The sequence below is a fragment of the Panthera onca genome, chromosome A2 (assembly GCF_046562875.1).
Source record: "Panthera onca isolate mPanOnc1 chromosome A2, mPanOnc1 haplotype 2, whole genome shotgun sequence".
Classification (NCBI taxonomy): Eukaryota; Metazoa; Chordata; class Mammalia; order Carnivora; family Felidae; genus Panthera; species Panthera onca.
Window position 1 is genome coordinate 126,212,009 of NC_138340.1, and position 24,542 is coordinate 126,236,550.

The window sequence follows — 24,542 nt, forward strand, 5'->3', positions numbered from 1 at the left end:
AGTGTTTCTTGCACAAGAGGATACCTGTATAACTTTCCAAAATTGTTCATATCTAATCGCATTGAAATCTTCCTAAAACATCCCTTGGGTTGTATTGTTGTCATACTCACACGTTTTCATTTTTCCTTGTGCTGGCTGAACGCCGAAGCCACCTCTGTACCCCCACCCTCTGGGCCCACGATAGATACAACCCCAGTTGTTAATGAGGCCCTTTCCATCACACCCCTGCTTCAGGCCCATTTGTCCACCTGCCCGTCTTAAAATCACGCCCTGTAATGCAGAGAGGAAGGGCTATCCTGTTTCTTGAGTCACTGGGTTTGGAAGAAGCTAGTCACAAGAAGGAGCATGAAAGAAGGGTGGGCTGAGTGGAGACGAGCTCCTGAATGAGGGGGGACAAGGGGCGTGGTAGAGGAGGTGGGTGGTTGCGGGCTAGGGAGACAGCCAGAAATGACTGTTGATTGGTAATGAAGAAATGAATGCAAAAACCAGGAAATATAGGGGCGCCGGGGTGGCTCAGTCAGTTGAGTGTCTTGACTCTTGATTTTGGCTCAGGTCACGATCCCACCTTCACGAGATCGAGCCCTGCATCGGGAATGGAGTTTGCTTGGATTCTCATTTTCTCTCTCTCTCTCTCTCTCTCTCTCTCTCTCTCTCTCTCTCGCCCCAGCTCTTGCTCCCTCTGTCTCTCAAAAAAAAAATTAAAAAGCTGTGAAAAACAGCTATAAGAACATGAACATAAATGTTGATGGAGGGGCCCGAATCCTTACACATGTTCATGGCCCATAATCTCTAGGGTCACTGGGTGGAATCTACCAGTCCAGTTTTCATAGCTTTCTTTTCTGCATCATAATCTTCTGTCACTTGACCACTCAGTAAAGACAGTAAACACATTGTCTTGTGTCAGCTGTGTTTGAGAGAATAAAGGAAGGGATCTATGGAGGGTGACGCTGGAAGGAGGCTCCCAGCACACAGAAGAGTCTGGGTCATCCACAGAGAAGCCTAAATAGTACAGGAGAACCTGGGGCAGTGATCCAGAGAGAAAGGTGATGGGCAAACCTCAACCCCAGACATTCCCATTTTCCCTTTTGGCTTCTCACTCCCTCTCCCCATCACTCACATCCTCCCTGCCTGCCTTGTAATTTGTACTCTGTTTTGTCCTCTCCTGTAAGGATGAAGGCACCAGACGTTAGACCTGAAAGTAATTCTGACAATACCTAGAAGCAAATTCGGGGTCCCCCCGTGTCCCCCTCCAATCTCATTGTACCACATGGTCTTGGTGTTGCCTTCCCGCTGAAACAGTCCAGGAGTCTGTGCTGATTTTGCAAGAATAAATAGTTGTGGTTCAAATCTCTTGCTCAATTTTTCAGATCTGGAGATTTTGCCATATAACCGTTCCAATGCCAAGAATTCATACCCCTGAGGCTTTCTTCTCATCATTTAAGATTTTCAAGAAGATAATTTAGCCTCAGTACTGGTTGCCAGATTGACAGCCTTAAAAACAAGAGGTGAAATCCAATCTGGATGGAGCCTGTGCCGTTGTCTATTTTTAGGGAAAAGATTATTCACCCATATGGCTAGCTGGGAATAGAGCGTGGCTGGGGGCGGGGGTGGGGTGGAGAGTTAAACCGGCCGTGACCCTAAATCTCTTGCTCTCAGCTTGGGTGGGGGGTGGTGCAAGAATGGAGGGTGGAAGGGATACGAATTGTTCTGGGAAGGGTGCAAACCAGACTGTCCCGAAAACCACTGGATACTTTGCAGAGTGATAAAAATAATCCTTCCTTCTAAAAATAGCCCTTCTGGAAACCAGAGGCCTGGACTGAATTACAGTCACTATGTATTGAGCATATACCAAGGTACCAAGGCCCCAGCTGGTTCTTTGCAGAGTTTATCTGGTGTAACCCTGCTCCAACCCCGTGAAGCAGGTATTTCTGTCCCCACTGATAAATGAGCACGGTGAGGGTCTGAGCAGGAAATCAAAGTCAGCTCGTCACTTAGCCTCAATCATTTCCATTTTCCTCAAATCTCCTAGGCCAGAAGTTCCCAAACCTCATTGCACACTAGGATAAACGGAGGAGCTTTAAAGTATAAATTCCTGGGACCTACCCCGGTCCTGTTAAATCACGGGGTTGGGTAGGGGCAGAAATATTTTTTTAAGTTCCTAAGATGATTCGTATGGACAGGCCGATCTGAGATACAGTTGGGGACAGGGTGATTTCGGGAGCGCCCAGGGACGCCGCCTCCATGTTCCGCTGGCCTTGGGCCCTCAGTGTCCTCCGGCTACTCTCTGAGTCTCTCCACCGAGCCGAATTCCCTCTGACCTCAGAGCTGCCCCACCCGGCCTCATGTCTCTGCTTGGATGTGACCTGCTCATGGAAGTGAACCCTGTGCACCTGAATAACGTGACAGGTCTCTGCTCTTCTCTCTCAGAACACATCCCAATCTGTAATTCTACATCATGGGAATTTAAAAAATTGTTGTCAGTCTCATCTGTCAGTAGGCGCCATAAAGGCGGGACTGAGTCTGTTCCACCTGAAATTGTACCTCCCGGGCCTTATATGGCTAAAGGAGGCGGGGAATGAGTGAAGGCCTGGGAGGAGCGGGCAGCAGGAATAGGGAAACACAGTTCCGGTCCTGGTTTTGTGCTAATTTCCTGAACAACGGTTTGGGGAGCCCTCTTCCTCTCTGAGATGCTCTTTCCTCACCTGATGAGAGACGCTGGATCACACCCATGGGTGTCAAACCTCAGGGAGTGTGGGAATCACTTGGGGGGCTGCGTAAGGCCGAGTCTAGCCCTACTTCACGCAGATCTCGCGTGGGGCCAGGTCCGCATCCTGAATGAGCCCCAGAGATGCTGACACTTGTTGGTCGGTGGCGGGGGCGTGGGGGAGGGGTAGGCATTATAAGGAACACTGAGCTGGGCGAATTCCGAGGTCCTAGCTATGGCATTGTGTGGTTTATTCAGTTAGCAAACCTGAGAACCTGGCATGAGGAAGAAAAAGAGGACTGAGCGAAAGTGTTACTTCTCAGAACTTCCCTTCCTCCCATAGCTACCAGGCAATGCCGTCTGTCCATAAAACGTGTTGTGGAGATCTCGGTGCCATGTCCTCTCAACTCACCACACTCGGAATCACCACTTTTTGCACATGGGAACGCAGTACAATGTGTCCATGTTCACAGTGTCCTAGAAACACTGAAATGTTGTAAGCCGGCTCCAGATTTGGGGCCCCGGATGCCCTAGTTCATCGCTGCCGGGAATGCACATTTCAAGGGGAGAAAATGCTAGGCAATCTTCTCTCTCTCCTTCCTCCCCCTTTAAAAGACACCGAAACCCACATAAAGCCGGTGTGTAGCTTAGGAGCTGTGAGGGGACCATCCCTTAATCACTGCTCATGTCACTGCTTTGCCAGTCACCCCAGAAGCCCCTCTACGGCCTCTCCCCACTCCTTCCCTTTTCCTAAAAGTGAACACTCTCCTGACTCGTGGAGTTACCACCTCCTGACATTTCTTTACAGTCCCATCGCCTGGCGGTGCATTCCTGGTCTCTCGAGTTCCGTCTTGCCATTTCAACGCATTTGTTGTCTTTCAGTGCCATTGGATCTACAGGTTTCCCTCCTCCGTCTAAAGCAGAGGAACATTTAACCTGCAGAGTTTCTCATAGTCTGGATCTTGCTGGCTGCCTATTCATGGTACAATTCAACGTGTTCCTCTGTGCTGTGTATTTCCTGGGATTTGGCAGCTGAAATCAGAGGTTTCATTAGGCTTGTTTCTAATCCTTTTGGCAAGACATTAGATGGCAGTGTATTCTTGCATCGGGAGGCACATAATGTCTGGTTTTCTCTCCCTTCACCCTCCTCTTTTCCCTTCATCTTCATTCTCTCCCTCCTCTTCTTTTCCCCCTTCTCCTCCTCCTCTATCTCCACTCTCAGTACACGGTCTGTGGTCCTTTGTAGGGCAGCCCCAGGCTCCAGATGTGGAAGTGGACAGGAGCGGAGGTGGCCATGTGCTCAGCTAGGGGAACAGGCTTGTGCAGTCATGACCTTGGCCATACCAGCTGATCTGAGCCCAGATTCTTTGACCACTGAAGAGTTAACATTTTTAAGGGGTTCTTCATCCTGCTGTAACCTCGAGTCCACTGAGCATGGCTGCAAAGGGCGGTCCTCCTCAGCACAGCCAAAGGGCCCCGGGAGCGAGGTCCCCGCTTGCTGGTGTGACGTGGGTGGGTTCCTCAGCACAGGCTTCCTGTATCTTCCCTCAGCACAACAAACCATCCTCAGCCCCTTTGCAGAAACGATTTTGGCCTTTTGGGCCTGACTTTTCGGAAGCCATGGAGACATAGAGTCCAAAAGGATTCATGGAAAGTAAGTGGCCTGGTTTTTGTTTCCCTTTTTCGGCAGATGCCGACGTTCTCTTGCTGTTTGTGCCACAGACACGCTGTGAATGTGTTTCTGAGTGAACTTCTGCCTGTTCCTGTGAAATTTCATGATCTTCTAAGTGAATCGCTCGGCAGTACAAACACCGATACTGAAGAAAAGAACCGTGGGGGAAGACTCATGTAAGGTTCAGTAATAGTATGGAAACATGACCACTTCTGTCGGTCCACACATTGGAAACTCAAACAGTAGGGAGACTTCACTTCGCCAGCTCCAGGAGTAAAATCATTTTCTTTGCTGTTGTTTTTGGCCTTCTGCTGATAAGCACTTGTAGAATAACTAGTTGACCTAGCTCAGTCTTGTCTTTTCTGGGTGCCTGTGGGTGCGAGTGTGTATTTGTGTGTTGTTCACTTAACCCTTGATGCAGTATTTCCAAATAACAGTGAAGATGGAGTTACTCTTCTAAATGGCTCGCTCTCATTTTTTTTTTTTTTAATGTGTATTTAGTTTTGAGAGAGAGCGAGCACGTGAGTGGGGTAGGGACAGACAGAGAGGGAGACAGAGGATCGGAAGCGAGCTCTGTGCTGACAACAGAGAGCGCTCTGTTCAATGTGGCGCTCGAACTCATGAACTATGAGATCATGACCTGAGCCAAAGCTGGATGCTTAACCGACTGAGCCACCCGGGTGCCCCAGCTGGCTCTCATTTTGAGCACTGGAGGTTTGTCTTGGGAATCCCGTCAGGGCTGAAGATCCACCAGAAGAGATAGAAGAGGGTCTGTTTGTACCCTTGTCGACCAGGGCCCGAGTCCTGTGAGCATTAAGAGGAAAGTAGAAAGAGGAAGTAAGTTGAACATACCGATGTCCTTTGGTTTTGTGGATCTGTTGAAACTTGCAGCTGTGGCCAGCTTGATGGTGGTGGTTGTTTACTATATCATCTTGGATTTGAAGGCTTTGCATCTCCTTCTAAAGCAGTGTGTTTGTCCCTTTGCACCCATGGCCTGAGTCCCCAGGGCATGGCCAGCCCTCTTCATCAGTCATCCTCCCTGACAGGCCCATGCCCCCAGCCTTCCTTCCACAGGTGTGCTCACCACAGTACTCAGTGCATGTAAGGGGACAGCTATCTTGATCTGGTTTTGCAAGTGCCACGTCTGTGTTCCCTCACTTCTCTTGATAATGTTCCTGGGAGGCCATAGCTAGGCCCCAACGATTGTGCAAGGCCGACCATTTGCCTAACTCCCCGTTCCATGGCAGAGACTGTCTCTGGTCTCCTGTTCTATAAATGTTCTATTAAAAAATGTTTCAGAGACCCATCTGTGTCACAATAACAAAATCCGGTGCCATAGCATGCTGCCTGGTGGGAGCAAAATTCAGCTCTTCAATAATCCAAAATGTGTTTTCTTCTGCTTGTCTCCTTCATTTTCACAATAAGTAACGTTGCCGTGTTTGGCTCCCCACGATTCCAGCAAATTCCTGCGTAGAGCCCATTTAAAGGATCGACTTGCTTTGCATACCTCGAGGAGTTCAGCGGATGAGAGAAATCGAACTAACCGAGAAGTGAGATGCTGATGTTCTAAAGCTGTGTTTCCACTTCTTTTTCACATGAAAGGATGTCCCAGACATCATGAAAGTAAATAATGGTATTTTTTAGGGTGGCATACTGACATAAGCTGCCTGTATTAGGTGTAGCCGGGGTTTTTGAGTTTTATGGAATACTAAACGCTAACATAGAAAAGCAGTTAAATTTGAGCATGTCGTGCAAATCTGATGGGGCTTAAAAAGACATTAATCCTTGAGACGAAATGTCTGGTTTGCCTAGGCTCCATATGCTGTACTGTCCTCGCAGAAACTTTCACAGCACTGGATGGCTGGTGTCCTAAATCTGTGACAACCCATGATGAGTCTTATATGTTACACAGTTAAAAGTATTATCTCGCTGTAAATCTGGTTTGGTAAAGCTTTGCTTAATATAGACGTTAAGAAGAAATGTTCTCTTTTCAATGAAGTAATTTCCATAGTTTAAATTGAAGGGACATAAAACAATTGTTTTCCCCTAAGAATCTATTATGTCACAGCTGTAATTCAAGTAGGCTTTGGAGAACACTGCGCTTTTGTCTAATTAGCAATTACTTTAGAGATTGGGTGATTTCCTTGGGAAAGTTGTTCTATTAGGATAGAAGGTCACACATCTCTCTGCCATGTACACAAACACATGCCTTCTGCCTCCCACATCTGTGCTTCCGGTCACTTAACCTTTGAGGCTGATTTCCGGGCCTTTCTACCAGGGCAGAATGTACCTGTTCTTCCCTGAACAGCAGCCTCCCGCCCCCCACCCCCACCTCCCAGGTCCATGTTTTCAGAAAACGAAACCGAAGCCTCCACTTTGCAAATCCTCACGATTGCCAATCTCATATGACAGTTCACCCCCAGGGAGACCAAGCTAAGAGAATGAAGTTAATTTGTTTGAAATGGCCAAGTCAAATACAGGCACACCCCAGCCCCCCAAATAAAGAGGCGCAGTTACATACATGATAGAGGTACAAAACATCAAAGACCAAATATTTATTTCTCAAGACAACAGCGGCACTGAGCAAGCCCTGAATCTGTTGGCCCAGGAAGCCCAGCTGCAAAGGTGAGTCCCCCAGGGGACTCCCAGGGGCTGCACTAACCTGTTAGGCTACTCCATGTCTTGTACGTTTGAGGCCTGTGGCCTTAAGACATCTGAAATGCCTGATCAATGCAGAAGAACCCAAAGGGTCCTGGCCCCAGGAGCCAGTGCACAGGGCCAGGCTATCCAAGGGTCCTTTTTCATGGTCTCTAGTGTTGGGCTGTCCTCAGGTCTGAAATTCCACAATGACAGATTCAACCTTGGTTTCCTGGTGTGCAATTGTCCTTGTGGCAAGAGAAAAACAGTATGTTGAATCATCCCTTTACTCCAGAGCGTCACCGCTGCCTGTCCTCAGTCTGTATCTCCAAAGTCCCCGATTTTTTTGAGTAACTCGGGTCCCAAATTTGGAAAACAGCTCAGCCAAGAGAAAAATTCTCAACCATAAAAAATTAAAAAGGAAAAAAAAAAAAAGGGAGGGCGCCTGTGTGGCTCAGTCAGTTGAGCGTCTTACTCTTGGTTTCAGCTCAGGTCATGATCTCACAGTTCGTGAGATCCAGCCCCGTGTTGGGCTCTGCACCGACAGCATAGGGCCTGCTCAGGATTCTCTCTCCCTGTCTCTCTGCCCGTCTCCCACTCTTGCTTTCTCTCTCTCTCTTTCTCTCTCAAAATAAGTAAATAAACTTAAAAAAAAAAAAAGGAAACCCAAAGCAAAGCAATTAAAGCTTTAATTTTTTATGGCCCATGTTTCTATGTTTCTATAAATGTAAAGACTAATAGACATCATGAAATATTAACCAAGTCAGTAATCCAGGATTATGTATAATGTCAAATTGGTCCCCATTGTCAATGAAAAAGCTATCAGGCAGCAGTTTCTGAAAACAAACACAAGCTTCCAGATGTCCTAGCAGGGGAGTGAGAGCACACTCAAGGCCTCAGTTTTCAGAAGGGCCAGTCTTGAATGGATCAGAAGACTGTTCTGGACTCCAGGGCAGGGCAGGAAAGAGAACTACACAGGAGGATACAGGCCAGACCTACAGGAAATCTACAGGGGGCTGTGATCTGATGTAGCAGGTGCCTTTGTAGAGGGGGTACCTCTGGCCAGGATTACATTCTGGAGCCATATTTGTTTATGTATCAGTGGATTGTATCAGAGGGGAGGCCCTGCTAGAGGTTGAGCATGTTTTATTCTTTCCTTCAGGGCACACGAGCAGAGGAGGGGCAGAGAGGCAGAGAGAGAGAATCTTAAGCATGTTCTACGGTCACCGAGGAGCCCGATGCAGGGCTCGATCTCATGACACTGAGATCATGACGTGAGCCAAAATCAAGAGTCAGATGCTTAACCAACTGAACCACCCAGGTGCCCCAGGAGAGTTCATTTAGAGGAAGGGGACATGCGGCTCTGTGTGCCAGGTAACTTGGAACCAACTCTGGGCCTGGGAGGGGGTCAAGCACGTGGAGCTGACCTAGGGAGCAGCCACTGGAGCACCTTTGGTTGGCTTAGTGTTTAAGGTATGTGATTGTCCTCCCTAAGAGAACCAGTGCATCCTGGACAGGCTTCCCAGACAGCAATGGGGCTTCTCAGCAGGGCTGGGCAGTGCTGGTGTCAGGGCAACAGTCTTCAATGCAATATCACGTGTCAGGGAGAAAGACCATCAGAACTGAACTGATTGGCTCTAGTTCTCTCTTCTGCTGTTATGTGGAAGTTGGGTCAACCCACTTTGAGGACAGTTAGGGATGCAATGGGACAAGAAGCCTCAATAGGGAAATACATTCTGATCATAGGGTGTATAATATGAGCAATTATTTTGTGGCAGAGCTGTTGTCTGCTGACCCAACAATCCTTCTCTGGAAGAGACCTTTCTGGAAGAACCCACCTCCCATGACAGAGACTTAAAATGCCAAATGCTCACTCTCGCAGATCATCTTTGTATGTGGTCCGGTTTGGGTCAATTAGACCATGGGATAGTTTACTAGGAGCTTGAGGGGAATTTTTTTTTTCTCCTGATAAAAAGAGAGGGATAAGCCTCTTTCTTTCTTGTCTTAAACGCAGTTTGAATGTGGACATGACATTTGGAGCTGTGTCAGGAATATTGTGACCATGACAGAAAGGCCAGGAGAGTCACATAGAAGTCAACTCAGGACTCTGACATTGCACAGCCACCAGACCAACTACCTACCTCAGGACCTCCTGTTAGGTGAGAAAATACCTTCTGCCTTTATTATTATTATTTTTAGTTGGATATCCTATTAATTTTAGTTGAAAACATTTCCATTGATTAGTAATGTCTTTGGTTGTAAATGACAGAAAACCCAGCTAACCCTAGCTTAAGTCATAGGGACATATACTGTTTACTTGACAAGAAGCTTAAAGGTAGATGGTCCTAAAGTTGGTTCATTGGCTCAACCATATCACCATGTGGACTCTTTCCATAGGTTTTCAATAGACTCTGACCTCTGGTTGTTGTCTCTTGGTTGCAAAATGGCTGCTGCAGCTCCACAATTCTATCCTTGCATTGGATGGGATGGGGAGAGAAGAGCAGAAAGGGGTCTTCGTCCCCAGCTACCTATTGTCAGGGAAGAATATCTTTCCCAGGATCATATGGCATCCATAGATCAGTCACTGGCAGTAAAGGAATGAGACAGCCATTATTGACTGAAATCAGGTACTATCGGGCATCTGCTTTTTTCTTCTTCCGTTGCTCTTTTCCTTTCAGGCATGTTCACTGCCCTTGCTTGCAGGCCTCCAAGTGGTCTCTGGGGGATAGTCTATGTTTTGGACTTCTGTTAAAGATCAGAGAATGGTTGCTACCCTTTGGGCTTCACTCTATCAGTTGGGCCCATAATTGTTTGTTCCCCAGTCCTAACTGTTTGGAGATGTTTTTAGGGAAAACAAAAACCAAACTAAAAACACAACTTCAGGGGCTGCTTCTACTGCCTTTCTCCCTAGCCAGACCCTAGATCAGTGGTCGGGAACAAGGGGTGAATTTGCACCTACATCCCAGTGGACATTTGGTGATGTCTGGAGACATTTTCTGTTTTCACATCTGGGAAGGTGGTAGTGTTAGTGGTGTCTACTGGGTAGAAGCCAGGGAGACTGCTAAACATCCTGCAGTGCACAGGACAGCCCCCAGGGCAAAGAATTACCCAATCAGAAATGTCAGCAGTGCTAAAGTTGAACAGCTTGGCCCTAGAGGGTGGACCAAGCCAGAAAGCCATCTTTCCTCCTCAATGCCTCCTTGCCTGTGCCTCAGGCCCTTCTAAATAAAAAGAATGTCCATATTCTATGCCTCAGGACACCAACTTGCCCCTGGGCAGTAGCAGTGACCAAGTAAACACCGTGAACTGAGTAGTGGTGTCAAGTCGCTAATTAAATAAACAAATCTCTTCTGAGTATTTTCACTTTTGGAAAAATTGCAGCAATCACTGCATGACTTTTATACAAAATTACAAAGTGTTGCAGCATCGGCAACAGGGTCTCCAACTGCCATTGCATCAGAGACGGGCTCTGTGGGAGGAACGTGACAGGTTCATTCCGCTGCTGTTGATGAGCTTTGGAAGTGAGGGAAAGGGCAGCAGAGAAGCGTTCTAGAATTAGCACATGTGTACAATTGTTTTCTGGGCAGGGTCTACCCACCCCTGTCTACTTTCCCTTTATTTCTACCAGCTCAAGTGAAAACTTAAAGTTACCTCCTCTTTAGAGCTGTCATTTCTTAATTTTCTCTCTTATAACATACCTTCCTGTTCTTATCCCATCTTCATGCAAAAAGAGAGACAAAGTGAGGGAAGGGAGAGAAATGGTGCAGGTAAGCAAGAGTCTCCTCTTTCCAGTGCTGGAGTGGGCTATTTTAGGAGACATTTCAGAGTTTTCTCCTCAAGTAATCATTCCACCGGGAGACCGTGGAAGTAAAGGCACAGGTTTGGCCCCTGTTATAAAGAGGCCCCTATGCGAATACAATGTCGTAAACCAGAAGTTTCTCTCTGGTGTAACTGTCTGAGTAGGTGGTTTCAGGCCATAGGGTGGCTCAGGGGTGTCCAGGTCCTGGGCCCCTTTGTTCTGCGAGCTGCTTCTACCTCACTGTCAAGGCTGGCTGTGCCAATTCCCACTGTCACCCCCACATTCCAGCCAGCCCGACATTGGGACATTACCTGCACACGGCATTCAGCACTTCTGCTCAAATCCAACAGGCCTGGACTTACTCAGCTACATCAACCTACTAGGGTGGGAAGTGGAAAATGCAGCCTTTTGTGTGTGTGTGGGGGGGGGGGGGGATGGGGGGTGCCAGGGTGCTAGCTACAACGTGAGAGTTCTGTTGCTAAAATGCTTGCTAAGTGTCATGCTCTGTGTTGGGTTTTACAAGGATCACTTCATTGAATCCTCACAATAAAAATAGATACAGTTTAGTCTCCATTTTACAAACCTCAAAGCTGAGGCACAGAAGAAAGGCCCCACCCCAGCTGCAGCTCTTTATTTGTTAAGGGAGTGCTGGTGAGGGAGGTGGGAAGGAGGAAAGGACAGGATGGAGAATAGAGAGGAAGCCGGTAAGAGGTCAGTTTCAGGCAAATTCCTAGCCCCAACTTGATCCTGATCCTGCAGAAAGCTCTAGAACTGAGTTGAATCTTGGAATTTTCCCTTCAGGCGAGGGAGCTGAGCATTCACAACCACCCACAACAGTCAGGTGCTGGCAGTCACCCTGGAGGGGTGCTCCCAGTGCCCTGCCCCGGGTGCCCAGCCAGCTCCTGAAACCCAAGGGCAGTTCTCTGAAAAGGGTCACAGGGATGAGAGAGCCAAGTTCAGGAGTGACGTGGGCACACGGAACCAGTAGGAGGGGATGAGGGGCTGCTGGCAGGGCACTGCAGTATCCGCTACTCCTGCTCAATGGCACCTCCCTGCACATCCTCCTGGCACCTGGTTAAAGAAATCCCAGGACCAAGTTCGCTCAGCGGAGTTTGTCATGTGAGCGGTCAGTCCTTGCTCCCCACCCCGACACGTGCATTTTAATTGATCACACTTAGAAAATGTTTGCCCTGAAAAATGCTTCATTAAATCATTCACGGAGTGATATCTACTGAGCGCCTTCTGCTAGGCTCCGATGAGGGGCTGGGCATACAGAGGCTAATAAGACAGAGTGATCCATTTCCCCCCAGGAGTTCACTGGCTGCAGGACTAGAAAGGCGGAAAAATGAATCAATTTTAGATTTAGAATAATCAACATAGTAGAGAACTGCTTTGTTCAGGGCATTTGGAGGTGAGAGGGAAGAAGCAGAAAACATTTGACAGGGTGACATTTGATTCTGGGTTTTAAAGAATGAACATCAGCCCCCCCCCCTTTTTTTTTTAAATGTATCTATTTTGAGAGAGAGAGAAAAGAGAGAGAGAGAGAGAGAGAAAACGAGCATGAGAGAGGGAAGGGCAGAGAGAGAGAGGGAGACAGAGAATCCAAAGCAGGCTTCATACTCTCAGCACAGACCCCAATGCTGGGCTCAAGCTCACAAACTGTGAGATCATGACCTGAGCCGAAGTCGGCCTGAGCCAAAGTCAGACACTTAACTGACTGAGCCACCCAGGCACCCCAAATAAAAGCCCTTTTAAGCAGCCTGTGCAAAACCATGGTAGTAAAAGGAGCTGTGTCTGTGCTGTGGGCCAAAAAGTTGCTGGATGAATGAAAGTGTGAAGGAATTAAGGAATGAATTGTCCCAGTGCTTGGTGATTCTCAGGGGGAGGGAAGGTCATCTGAAAGTCACTACTGTAAGCAGATTTCTGCCCAAACTACACAACCCTCTCCCTGTCATCCTCTTGGCCCGCCAGGAGATTCTAGCACACCCTTCTAGGACAGGAGACTCCTAAGTGTGAACACCTGTTACCCTCAGGTACGAGGGGCAGAAGGAAAAAGGGAGAGCTAGCACTGTTGGCTTGTAAGAGTGTTCTTTTTCCTTCCATCATTGTCCAAAACTGACCGATGTATAACTTGGCTGCAGCATTCCCTTGTGAAGATAAATAAGCATCAGGAAGCTTCACCTCCCCCTTTGAAAACCAGGGGAATAAAAATAGTGGTCCTGGTCCTGAAGTTACTTCAAGACTTGTAGGCAGCCCATATCTCTCAGGATAAAATATAAATGGAATCTCCCCTCTCCCAGAGCACAGGTCCTCAAGGTTAAGTTCACGGCCTCATGAAATGTGAAGTGCAGTGTATCATCGGGCAGGGCAGGGGCCTGGAGTGGAGGCGGGAGGAGTGGGGGGGAGGTTCCTCACCTTTGCTTCCTGCCAGCCCTTGGACAATTAAAGACCCCACATATCTTTTATGGGTTAGCTTGATGAGACCATTGGTTTAGTGACAATAATATAAATCTGGGAAAAGACCCTGTATTTTCAAATAAAACAAGAAGAAACTGGCTGAATAAAAGAAAATGTGTATTCTAGATCTTTTGTTCTCTCCAGCATGATTTCCTAGGCCCTCTCTCTGTGTCAGAGGAGTAGCTCCTGTGAAAGTTCACCCTGCAAATCTCCAGCGTCTTTTAATGTTACACTCCCTGTCCTTTGGAAATTGCCTTCTCCAGAGTCTCCTGGGGGCTCAAGCCTGTGGAAAGGATATTTAAAATAGATATCTCCTTATAGTGGGAGAGAGCCAAAGCATAAGAGACTCTTAAAAACTGAGAACAAACTGAGGGCTGATGGGGGGTGGGAGGGAGGGGAGGGAGGGGGATGGGTATTGAGGAGGGCACCTTTTGGGATGAGCACTGGGTGTTGTATGGAAACCAATTTGACAATAAACTTCATATATTGAAAAAAAATAGATACCTCCTTTAATAATGGAACACATTAGTCAAGTGCAAGCCTTGGGGTGGCCTTCACTGCCCTTGGTCTCTGTCCCCAGATGTGCTGGGGTATACACCCCAGGCTGGCAGAGCCCCTAAAGTCCTGTGATAATTTATTGGAAGGCACTTGGCAAACAAAGTCTGATTATGACACCATGAGACTAATCTCTTGGTTACAAGTGTCAAATACCTGTAGCTAAGAATTGGAAAGAATATTACTTTCTTTCTGAGAATTTACACTTTGGCCAGCTTTAGAGGAGGAATTTCTAAAGTTTATTTATTTTGAGAGAGAGCGAGAAAGAGGGGAGGGGCAGAGAGAGAGAGAGAGAGAGAATCCCAAGCAGGCTCTGCACTGTCAGCGCAGAGCCCAATGTGGGGCTCAAACTCACAAACTGTGAGATCATGACCTGAGCCAAAATCAAGAGTCCAAGAGTTGGACACTCAACCAACTGAACCACACAGGCACCCTCGTGGAGGAGTTTTATGAAGGAGGGGATGTGTTTATGGAGTCACTGTGCTTTTCCTTCACCCTACTTCTTTAATACTCCCACCCACAGAGCCCTGCATGGTGGGTGCAATGTTCCCATTTTACAGATGTTTTGCACATTATCGCATAGGTGCAATAGAGTCAGGAACTTTTAACCTTGAGTTTGCACCCAGGTCTCTTCGACTTGATAAATTCTACTTTTCTTCCTTAATGCAACCTTAACTTCAAATTAAACCTTTTTCTAAGAATGAAACATGTCTACACTCACCCCCTCCGTTGGAAGTGAGAAACTGGGTTTGTTCTCTGTCCCTCACGTGTCTCACCCCTCTTAGGCAGAGGACAGGCCTGGAGGAAACGGAAGAAGACCCCAAACTCTAACCTGAAGTTCTCGGACCAGATATGTTTCAAAACCAGAAGTTGAAAATTCAGCCTTTCCTGATTTTATAAAGAAATCGTAGTGCATATGTCCTGTCTTACCTAATACTTGGTGGCATCTGGGGCAGTGCCCTGAAATGAATCCTACTAATACTTCTCCAGTGAAATATTCAGCCAAGGGGGATAGATATAGATCATAAAGAGTTGCATATGAATTTAGGTCAGGTTTTTGCTACCAAATTGGAAACATCAAAGTTTGGGTTTTCAGAGCTTTGGGCCTTCAGGAATCACTATAAGGGATAGCGGACTTTGTAGGTTGCATTTGTGGGGTCTTCTGCTCATATAAATCCTCGCTGGATAAACCTGGGGGGAAGGGCAGGAGAGGCGCCTTGGTCTGGAGTCTTTGCAGCTGCTCCAGAGGGAGGAAACCCCACTCCCTGGGCACTTCCGGGACACAAGGAACGAGCAGCCGGATGTGCTCACAGACTGTCAGGTGGAGGTGGGTTCCTTAGGGAAAGTACTGTTCCTCCCTGGTCCACTAAGTGGGGAGGGAGCAGAGGGTAAGCCTTGGGTGCCACCAGTGGTCCCGTGCAGCTCTGGGCCAACCCTGGAACCAGGGCTGAGCCTCCTCCATGTCCTCTGTGCCCCAGGCAGGCGTTACCCACCCCCGACTCATCACCGTCTGGGGGTGTGGGGCATGGGACTTCACTGCCTGGATCAGAGTTTGACCCACTAGGCACCAGCTCAGCTGGGGCCTGATGACTTATGTCTGTTTCTTTCCAGAAAATGAACACAGTAATAATGGCACCCACCTTATGGAGTGAGTGAGAGGCTCAGTGGAGCTAGCACAGGTCCAGGTCAGCATCTAGAAGGAACATGCAGTCACATTACATAAGAAATGGCTTAAACACCTCCCACTACAGAGATCAGCCTGTACCCGTGCCCTGGGGCGGCCCTAACAAGTTACTGCAACACACGTGGCTTAGACCAACAGAAATTGATTCTCTCACAGTGCTGGAGGCTACAGGTCTGAAGTCAGGTGAGCAGGGTTTATTTCTCTCGGAGGCTCTGAGGGAGGATCTACGTCATGCCTTTCTTCACCTTCTGGTAGCTGCTGGCGATTGTTGGCATCCCTTGGCTTGTAGCCATGTCACTGCCATCTCTGACTTCATCTTCATGTGGCCTGCTCCCCGTGTCTCTGTGAGTTAGTTCTCCCTTCCTTTTCTCTTATAAGGATACCAGTCATTGGCTTTAGGGCTCGCTCTAAGTCCAGAAACATCTTATTTCAAGATCCTTGACTTAATTACCCCTGCAAAGACCCCATTTCCAAATAAGGTCACATTCGCAGGCACCAGGGGTAAGGATTGGACATGTCTTTTGCAGGGGACACAATTCAGCCCCTTACAGGGCTAGACACAAAACTTGCAGGGTGGGACAAGTGGTATGCCACAGTATGATGATGGATTGTTAGCCAACCCCTGTGGAGTCCCTTGATGGGGAACATTAGTACAGGAGCCATTGTGATATAGGGCATAGGATAGGGGTTTTAGAGTCTGGCAACTGACTGCAAGCCCTGGGACACTGGGCAAGTTTACCTCATCAAAGTGAGGCCTTGGCTGAAAGGGACACTCTAAGCCCTGTCTCAGGGTGTTCACGTGAGGAATAAAGACAAGTTTACAGCACCTTGTCCATAAAGTGCTCTGTAAATGGGACCCCCTTCCCTTCCTCCCACTTGCTTTTGAATGCTGTTGGTGCCTAGAATCCTCTTTGAAATCTGGAACCTAAGGCCCATCCATCCTTAAAGCACTTGAGTGCCAGCCATGGCATTATTCAGGGGATGTTCTCCAACGTCAAGTGGACTTCAAGGCCTAGGTCTAGGTTTCCAGCAATAAGAATCTGACTACTGGGAGACCAACTGTCAACTACCAAGGGCTGGAGATTCTCCTTTCAGAAATACCATTAACAACCCACCCCACCTACAACCCCCTGCTGTTCCAGAGCCCAGAGAGGATTTCAAACCCTAAAGAACACTTTAAGATTATTGTAAAACCATGCAAAACAAAAGTGTCTGGGGCAGATTCCTTCCAAGCTCACACAGTAAAGGTCATTCCCACCTGGCAAGGCTTAAGGCCAGAACACTTTCTCTTGTCCTCCTGAGACAGGAGTCCTGCATTGTGGCAAAGTCCCTGGCACAGGCGGGTTGGGAAGCTTGCGCCGTGCCCCCCGTGTGACGGTTCTTGTGGATCGCGAACAGTGCTCCCCGCACCTGCGTTTCCCTGGAACACACTGAGCCTTTCCTTTCCTAACTGACTCTTCTGACACACAGTGGGATTTCACTTCCTGTAGAAGGTGGTAGAATATCTACTCTGCACACTGGCACGGCATTTTCACCCTTAAGCTAATGATTTAACTCACTAATAATAGTGCCAAACACTAAGTTTTTGTGGATCGCAGTTTGTTTTAACTTTTGTCAGGAGACCACAGAGAACACAGAGGGGGATGCTAATTTTTGCCATCTGAGATGAGGCAGGGAGAGACTGGCTGGACGCCCTTGTCACCCCAGCACCTGGGGAGCCTGTGTCCACTCCACCGTGGAAGGAAGCTTGGCTGGTGGGCAGTTGCCTTTGCTCTCGAACCCCACCTCTCTTGTTCTGGAGCCTCCTTTGTTTGGGATCCTCCCCAAATTAAACAGTTTTTTCCCAAAGGCAAAGGGCACCTTCACCCGGGAAGGGCCAGACGTCATTTCCCTCCACCTACTCACCCTGGCTCGGCATTCTTGAACCAAGCTCTTTGTGAAATCAGGCAGGTTCCCGCTGCCCTTCCTGTCCTTGCCTGTGGCCTACGCTGAGAGGGCGGGGTATGAATGACAGCACAACAAGAATTCCAGGCTTGGCTATTTAATGCTCTGAAGCACTAAGCAAAGTGCCTTCAACATATTCTTCCAGTTAAAATTTATCCCATTTCCAGATAAGGAGAAGGAGCCACAGAGAGGTCAAGAGTAGGTTATCTGGGCTCCACGGTGGTGGAGTTCTAATGGGGTCACTAAGAGGGAAAGGAACCCTGGAGACTGAAGGCTGGTGTTGCTCATGGACTTGGATGATTGACAAGGGCTGCACTAGAAAAAAGGGAGAGGGTGGGGCAGAAAAGTTAGCCCTGTTGGGCTCCTGTGGCTAGGGGGTAGGGCCCCAGTGGTCAAGGCTGGGCAGGGGGTTCGGGAATATGAATGAATTGGGCCAGGGCACAGCTAAACACACACCCCCAGTCATGGCTCACCACACCCTCCTTCCCTAGTCTCACCAAATCTCTACCCTGGGATGTCACCTGACTGTCTTGGAGATGCTCATCTTTTCAGTGGTTTTGATATTGAGAAACCTGGTTATCCATTATTCTGCAAAATTACCATCTCCTAATTCACAGAGAGCTTTGCAATAGTATCTTATTGCTTCAGTGGTTTCTTTCCCTTCTGCTGGCTCCCCCTCTCCATCCATATAACAGAAAGAGTGTGTGGATGGGCCAGTGGTCAGTGCTGCCCTGGAGCTCTCTCTCTGCTTGCTCCACAGTCTGTTTTCTTAGATACAGGATTTTTTGGGTTGAAAGCAGCCAGAGTGTTCACTCATTGAGCTAACCACTTGGCCAGTGAGATTGTGAGATGAGAAACAGTGCCTGTGCTCAAGAGTGCTAAAGGGAAAAGAACCAGGTCTCTCCTGTTTCCTAGGGAATTTGGGGTAAGTTAATGACAGCAGAAATTTTTAGGGAGGGAACATCAATAAACGTTAGTAATTATTATTAATATTAATTATGATTGAGTCATGGGAATATCAGAATGTCTTGGAGTTATTTCCCCCATGGCAATAGAAATGCCTTTAATGGAAATACATTTTAGTTCACACTCAAATCCTCAGTTTAAATCCTAACCAGGGAAAAGAAATGCAGAACAGCATCCATCAGGGCAAACTGCCGGGCAAAAACACCAGCAGCCCCACAGCCAAGAATGAAAGCCCAGAACTGAGGTCACTTGGGGGTTAATAATGAGTTCTTAATAATGTGGAAGTCACCAGTGATTGTGGAAACTCAGAGAAATTACACCATTTGACATACATCCATATCTAGCTTTCTTGGTTGGACAAAGCTCCCACAACAGAAAATCCACAGTTCTATAATAGTTACTGCTGCTTTGGGATACTTTTTTTTTTTTTTTTTCCTACAATGAGGACAGTGACAATGGCCATAGGGTTTTCTTTATTCAGTGATGAGTGATGTTCCAGCCATCTGTAGGGAGTGGATGGCCTGGTCACTGTGTGGGCTCCCACACTCGCTTCCCTCCTGCCACTAAGTATCGCCTTCATGGCTCACACCTGCCACTGGAATGACTGAGGCAGCAGGAAGAGGCTGAGCCCAGGAAGTGACTGGACAGGCCAGCAGGAGGGCAGCTATCCCTGTGGATGTGAGGTCAGCGCTCAGATGAAGGAATTGCAGAAAGCGTGCGAAGCCGTGGGCAATCTCATGGCTTCAAGTCTGGAGTCAGTGATCCATCCACAGAACGCTGAGTCGGCCTACATCTGTTGACTTGATGGATGGACATCGCCATGATAGATCTGCTGGAGACAGCACCGCGGGAACTTACAGTCACGATGTGGAGAGAAAGCCCGTGTGGGGGAGACCAGTTTAGCACCGTGTCAGTGCCACCAGGCCCCTTCCCCCCTCATAAGAGCACCATGACAGACCTCCACCTGGTCTTGCCAACTCCCTGCCCACTGTCCCTATCTAGGTCCATCCTTCTAGCAGACATCAGAGAGACCTACCTACACTGACACTTTTCAGACTTCAAGGTGCGTGTGACTATCCTGGGGATCAAGTTGAAGTGCAGGTGTTCTGAGATTCTGCACGTCTACTAAGTTCCCAGGGGAAACCAAGACCGCTGGTCAGTTGAAAAGCAAGGATTTAAAGCCCAGCAAAGGGTTAAAAGTGTGTGCTCCAGAGTGCCAGCAGTGTGACCTTCAGCAAGTCCCTCAGTCTCGCTCTGTTGTGTCCTTCCGTGTCAAGTGTGGCTGTGGTGAAGATTCCAGGGCTCCGTAGACGAAACGTGCCCAAGCCACTGCCTGGCTCAGGGCGTGTGCTCCAGAGTCTGTGCGAACTGCTCTCGCCCTCCACTGTCGCAATCCTGTGGTACACTCACTGCCTGCGTGATAAGATCACCCTCGCGCCCTGCCCTCCTCCACACCTTTGCTTTTCCCTAGGTCTTGAATGCCCTTTTCTCCTCCTCCACCTGGCAAAGTCCTCTTCATTCTTCGGGGCTCCGAGACCCCAGAACCCACCTCCCAGGGGATTGTTTAGATGTCTAAGTAGCACCTCTGCCCTGAGCTCCAGGAGAGCAGGACGTTTTTGCCCTTTGGTTTCCTGTCTTGTATATCACCTGACACACAGGTTTCAACAGATGACGAGTTAATGACACAACAAATACTTCAGGTCCTTCTATAACTGCTCTGCCTGGGCCCCAGTCTAGATCTATTGAGGCAGCATTTTAGCAGGTAAATCTCTGGCATGGGGTGTGTGTGTGTGTGTGTGTGTGTGTGTGTGTGTGTATACACACATACATATATATATATATATATATATATATATATATATATGTATAAGCAAGAGCCTTCTCTGATTATTTACTTGTTTAGCTAATTATACAAATCAGTATGGACTAGGGGCAGCTTTTTTATTCATTTATTCAGTGGCTTATAATCCATTACTATCACTATTTATTGCGATGTTCAAATTGTCCCAGATTCAGCTTTCAGTCTGGTCCCTGTGTCCTTTTGATATGTTCCCATCACTCTTTAATTCCTTGATTTTTTAATTTAATTTTCTTTAATGTTTTATTTAGTTTTGAGACAGAGACAGAGAATGAGTGGGGGAGGAGCGGAAAGAGAGGGAGACACAGAATCCGAAGCAGGCTCCAGGCTCTGAGCTGTCAGGACAGAGCCTGACGTGGGGCTTGAACCCACGAACCATGAGACCATGACCTGAGCCTAAGTTGGTCATTTAACCGACCGAATCACCCAGGTGCCTCCCTTGCTTTCTTGAGCAACAAGATGTTCCAGAGTCATCTTGTGGTGTATTTCCTGCGAAGCACACCAAGTGATCCTGATGCACACCTGGGTTTGGAAGCCATCATGCCCATTACCAGCCTCCCATCACCATCAGGGTTAGTTCTATTCCAGAGCCAGAATCTGTAGCAGGGGAAGATTCTTAAGCAGGAGCTGGTGAAGGGATCACAGTGTCCCTAAGACTCCCACGAAGCATCCCTGAAGATCTCACCACACAGGCACAGATGACTCAGGCAAACTACCTGGCAAAGCTTCCCAGGTACCACTTGCCCAGCCAGTTACAAGTAGGCAAATGCCTAGAAGCATCCAAAGAAACAATTGAAGGAAACAGGAAGTAGGTGACACTGAGAAGGACTTTCTGAGTGGAATGTGCTTTCCAACAGGTAGAGAGAAGTCATCTTAACTTTATCTGTCTGCATGGGGCAATAATGGTCATGAGGTCTGGGTCCTGTCTTTTGAGGAACCAGCCCCAAGAAGTTCCCAGGGATGGAAGAGACTGGAAACTCCCATCAAGGAACACTGTGTGGTTTTCCTCTGAAGGCAGCAGGGTATCACAAATGCCTTGCACTAAACAGCACTTTTTTTCCCTCCAAAGAACACAAAGCACTTTCATAGATGGCTCATTTGTTTGCAAATAATTTTCAATGCAAAAACATGTGTACAACCTGAACAGAGATGAAAACACTGTTTTCAAAAGGCTCACTTGGCACAAGAGCAGACACCCAGACCAATGGAACAGAATAGAGAACCCAGAAATGGACCCACAAACGTATGGCCAACTAATCTTTGACAAAGCAGGAAAGAATAGCCAATGGAATAAAGACAGTCTCTTCAGCAAGTGGTGCTGGGAAAACTGGACAGCAACATTCAGAAGAATGAACCTGGACCACTTTCTTACACCATACACGAAAATAAACTCAAAATGGATGAATGTAAGACAGGAAGCCATCAAAATTATCGAGGAGAAATCAGGCAAAAACCCCTTTGATCTTGCCCGCAGCAACTTCTCACTCAACACATCTCCGGAGGCAAGGGAAACAAAAGCAAAAATGAACTACTGGGACCTCATCAAAATAAAAAGCTTCTGCACAGTGAAGGAAACAATCAGCGAAACAAAAAGGCAACCGACAGAATGGGAGAAGATATTTGCAAAGGACATATCAGATAAAGGGTTCATATCCAAAATCTATAAAGAACTTATCAAACTCAACACCCAAAAAACAAATAATCCAGTGAAGAAATGGGCAAAAGCCCATTCAATGGGCAAAATACATGAATAGACACTTCTCCAAGAAGACATCCAGATGGCCAACCGACACATGAAAAAATGTCCACACCACTCATCATCAGGGAAATACAAATCAAAACCACCATGAGATACCACCTCTCACCTGTCAGAATGGCAATGGCTAACATTAACAACTCAGGCAACAACAGATGTTGGTGAGGATGCAGAGAAAGAGGATCTCTTTTGCATTGTTGGTGGGGATGCAAGCTGGTGCAGCCACTCTGGAAAACAGTATGGAGATTCCTCAAAAAAACAAAAGTAGAACTACCCTAGGATCCAGCAATTGCACTACTAGGCATTTATCCACGGGATACAGGTGTGCTGTTTCGAAGGGACACATGCACCCCTATGTTTATAGCAGCACTATCAACAATAGCCAAAGTATGGAAAGAGCCCAAATGTCCATTGATGGATGAATGGATAATGAAGGTGTAGTATATATATATACAATGGAGTATTAGCAATCAAAAAGAATGAAATCTTGCCATTTGAGACGACCTGGATGGAACTGGAGGGTATTATGCTAAGTGAAATTAGTCAGAGAAAGAAAAAAATCATATGACTTCACTCATATGAGGACTTTAAGAGACAAAACAGATGAACATAAGGGAAGGGAAACAAAAGGAATATAAAAACAGGGAGGGGGACAATACAGAAGAGACTCATAAATATGGGGAACAAACTGAGGGTTGCTGGAGGGGTTGTGGGAGGGGGGATGGACTAAATGGGTAAGGGGCATTAAGGAATCTACTCCTAAAATCACTGTTGCACTATATGCTAACTAATTTGGATGTAAATTTTAAAAAATATTAAAAAAAATACTAGGCTTACCCATTTCTGGAAAAAAAAAAAAAGGCTCACTACCCTGTACTACCCTGTACTACCTTAGGTTTCTATAAGCCTAAAATTATTACAAAATAAGTTATTTTTTAAGATTCACCATTTACAACACAATGTCGTGGTAGAATAATGCTTTCACCCCCCACGGTTGTTCACATCCTAATTCCCTGAACCTGGGAATATGTTTGTTACCTTCCCTGGTAAGAGGGTCTTGGCAGATGCAAATAAGGGAATCATGGAGAGATGGAGAGATTATTTTGGATTATCTGTGTGGGCCCATTGTAATTATAAAGTCATTGCAAGGATGAGGCAGAGGTATAGTGATGGAAGCAGAGGGGTGTGGTGGAGGGAGAGAGAGAGAAATAGAGATTGACTTGAAGATACCACCCAGCTGGGTTTGAAGATGGGGGAAGGGACCACAAACCCATCACTAGAACCTGGAAAAGGTAAGGAAAGGCATTCTCCCCTTGAGCCTCCAGAAGGAACGCAGCCCCGCTGATACCTTGACTTTAAGCACCATCTCAGACCTGTGACTTCTAAAACTGTAAAATACATTTGTGTTGGTTAAGCCCCTGCATTTGTGGTAATTTGTTAGAGCAGGGATAGGAGACTAATACAAACATTAATTTAAAAATTCTTTTGCAAAATTCTCCACATGGTTCTTCTATGAACCGGTTTGCTTTTCAGTCATATCCTATTCACGTTTCCACGTCACATTTAACTGTTCACATAAAAATGCAGCTGTAACGAAAAGTACTCTTTCTTTCCCCACCATTGATGCCCTCACTGCCCACCTTTCTGTGGCTGCTACTGCTGTTGTTCTGTACTAATAAGGCTCATTAGCTTGAGGTTACCTACTTAACGTGAGCCTCATGCTCTAATACCACTTGAGTTTCATTAAGCATCTATTACTATCCTTTCCTTGAATGCAAATACAAATGGGCATTCACTTGTGCAGATGCCATAAATATTCCCCAATGCAGACTGTCAGCTGTCTGCAGGACATTCCTCTCCAGATGGGGCACAGATCCCCTCCCCCACAGCAAGCCACCCTCTGCTGTAGGCAGATGGTCCTGGAAATGAAATTACTGGCATCCCAAAGTTGACCTGGAAAATAAATTATTCATTGTTCAAAATCTACTTCTCCCTTTCACTCGTGGCCATGCAGAAGCCCCAGTGACAGTGGTTTGTCTGGAGCGGCTGGCAGCATATTGGCTCCAGAGAAATCCCAACAGGTAGGCATTCCCTGCTCGTGTCACCTGCATTCACATGTCAACCGCAGATGACCCTGTTTCCCATTTACCCATCACAGCTCCCGAGACTTCCCTGCCCAGATTGGAAACGGGCTTTCAAATTAGGCAAACCTGTATATGGAAGAGCCCTGATTAAGTTACACCCCTGTAGCCAGTCACATGCTACAGAATAAACTATTGAATGATTAACTTCAGTGAGAATGCACCAAGGACAAATAAATATAGGGTGTATCCCCCATATTTCCTTCCAAGCCTGTCACACTAATAGCTGGTGAAACCATAGCCAGATTGAGCTGAATGCTTCGGTCCCTTCCAGTTGATGATGTCTTCTGTCATTCTCTATTGATCTGTACCACACACTTCCTGTCGCCCTCCAGTCTCTTCTGGATGGCTCACCCCTTCTGCTAGGGC

General features: G+C 47.2%; 1 protein-coding gene across 3 annotated transcripts in view; it reads left to right on the plus strand.

Annotated features, from left to right (window-relative positions):
• The window catches only part of EEPD1 (endonuclease/exonuclease/phosphatase family domain containing 1), a 240,787-nt gene that overhangs the window by 20,349 nt on the left and 195,896 nt on the right, over positions 1-24,542 (plus strand). The window contains exons 1-2 of one of the 3 annotated variants that reach the window (XM_078440577.2): positions 8,218-8,486; positions 9,028-9,172. The exons of 1 other annotated variant lie outside the window; for it this stretch is intronic. The gene's annotated coding sequence lies outside the window, so the exon portion shown is untranslated. Of the gene's footprint in view, positions 1-8,217; positions 8,487-9,027; positions 9,173-24,542 lie in introns of those variants that run through there. One more of the 3 variants, XM_078440574.2, reaches the window with a different exon arrangement.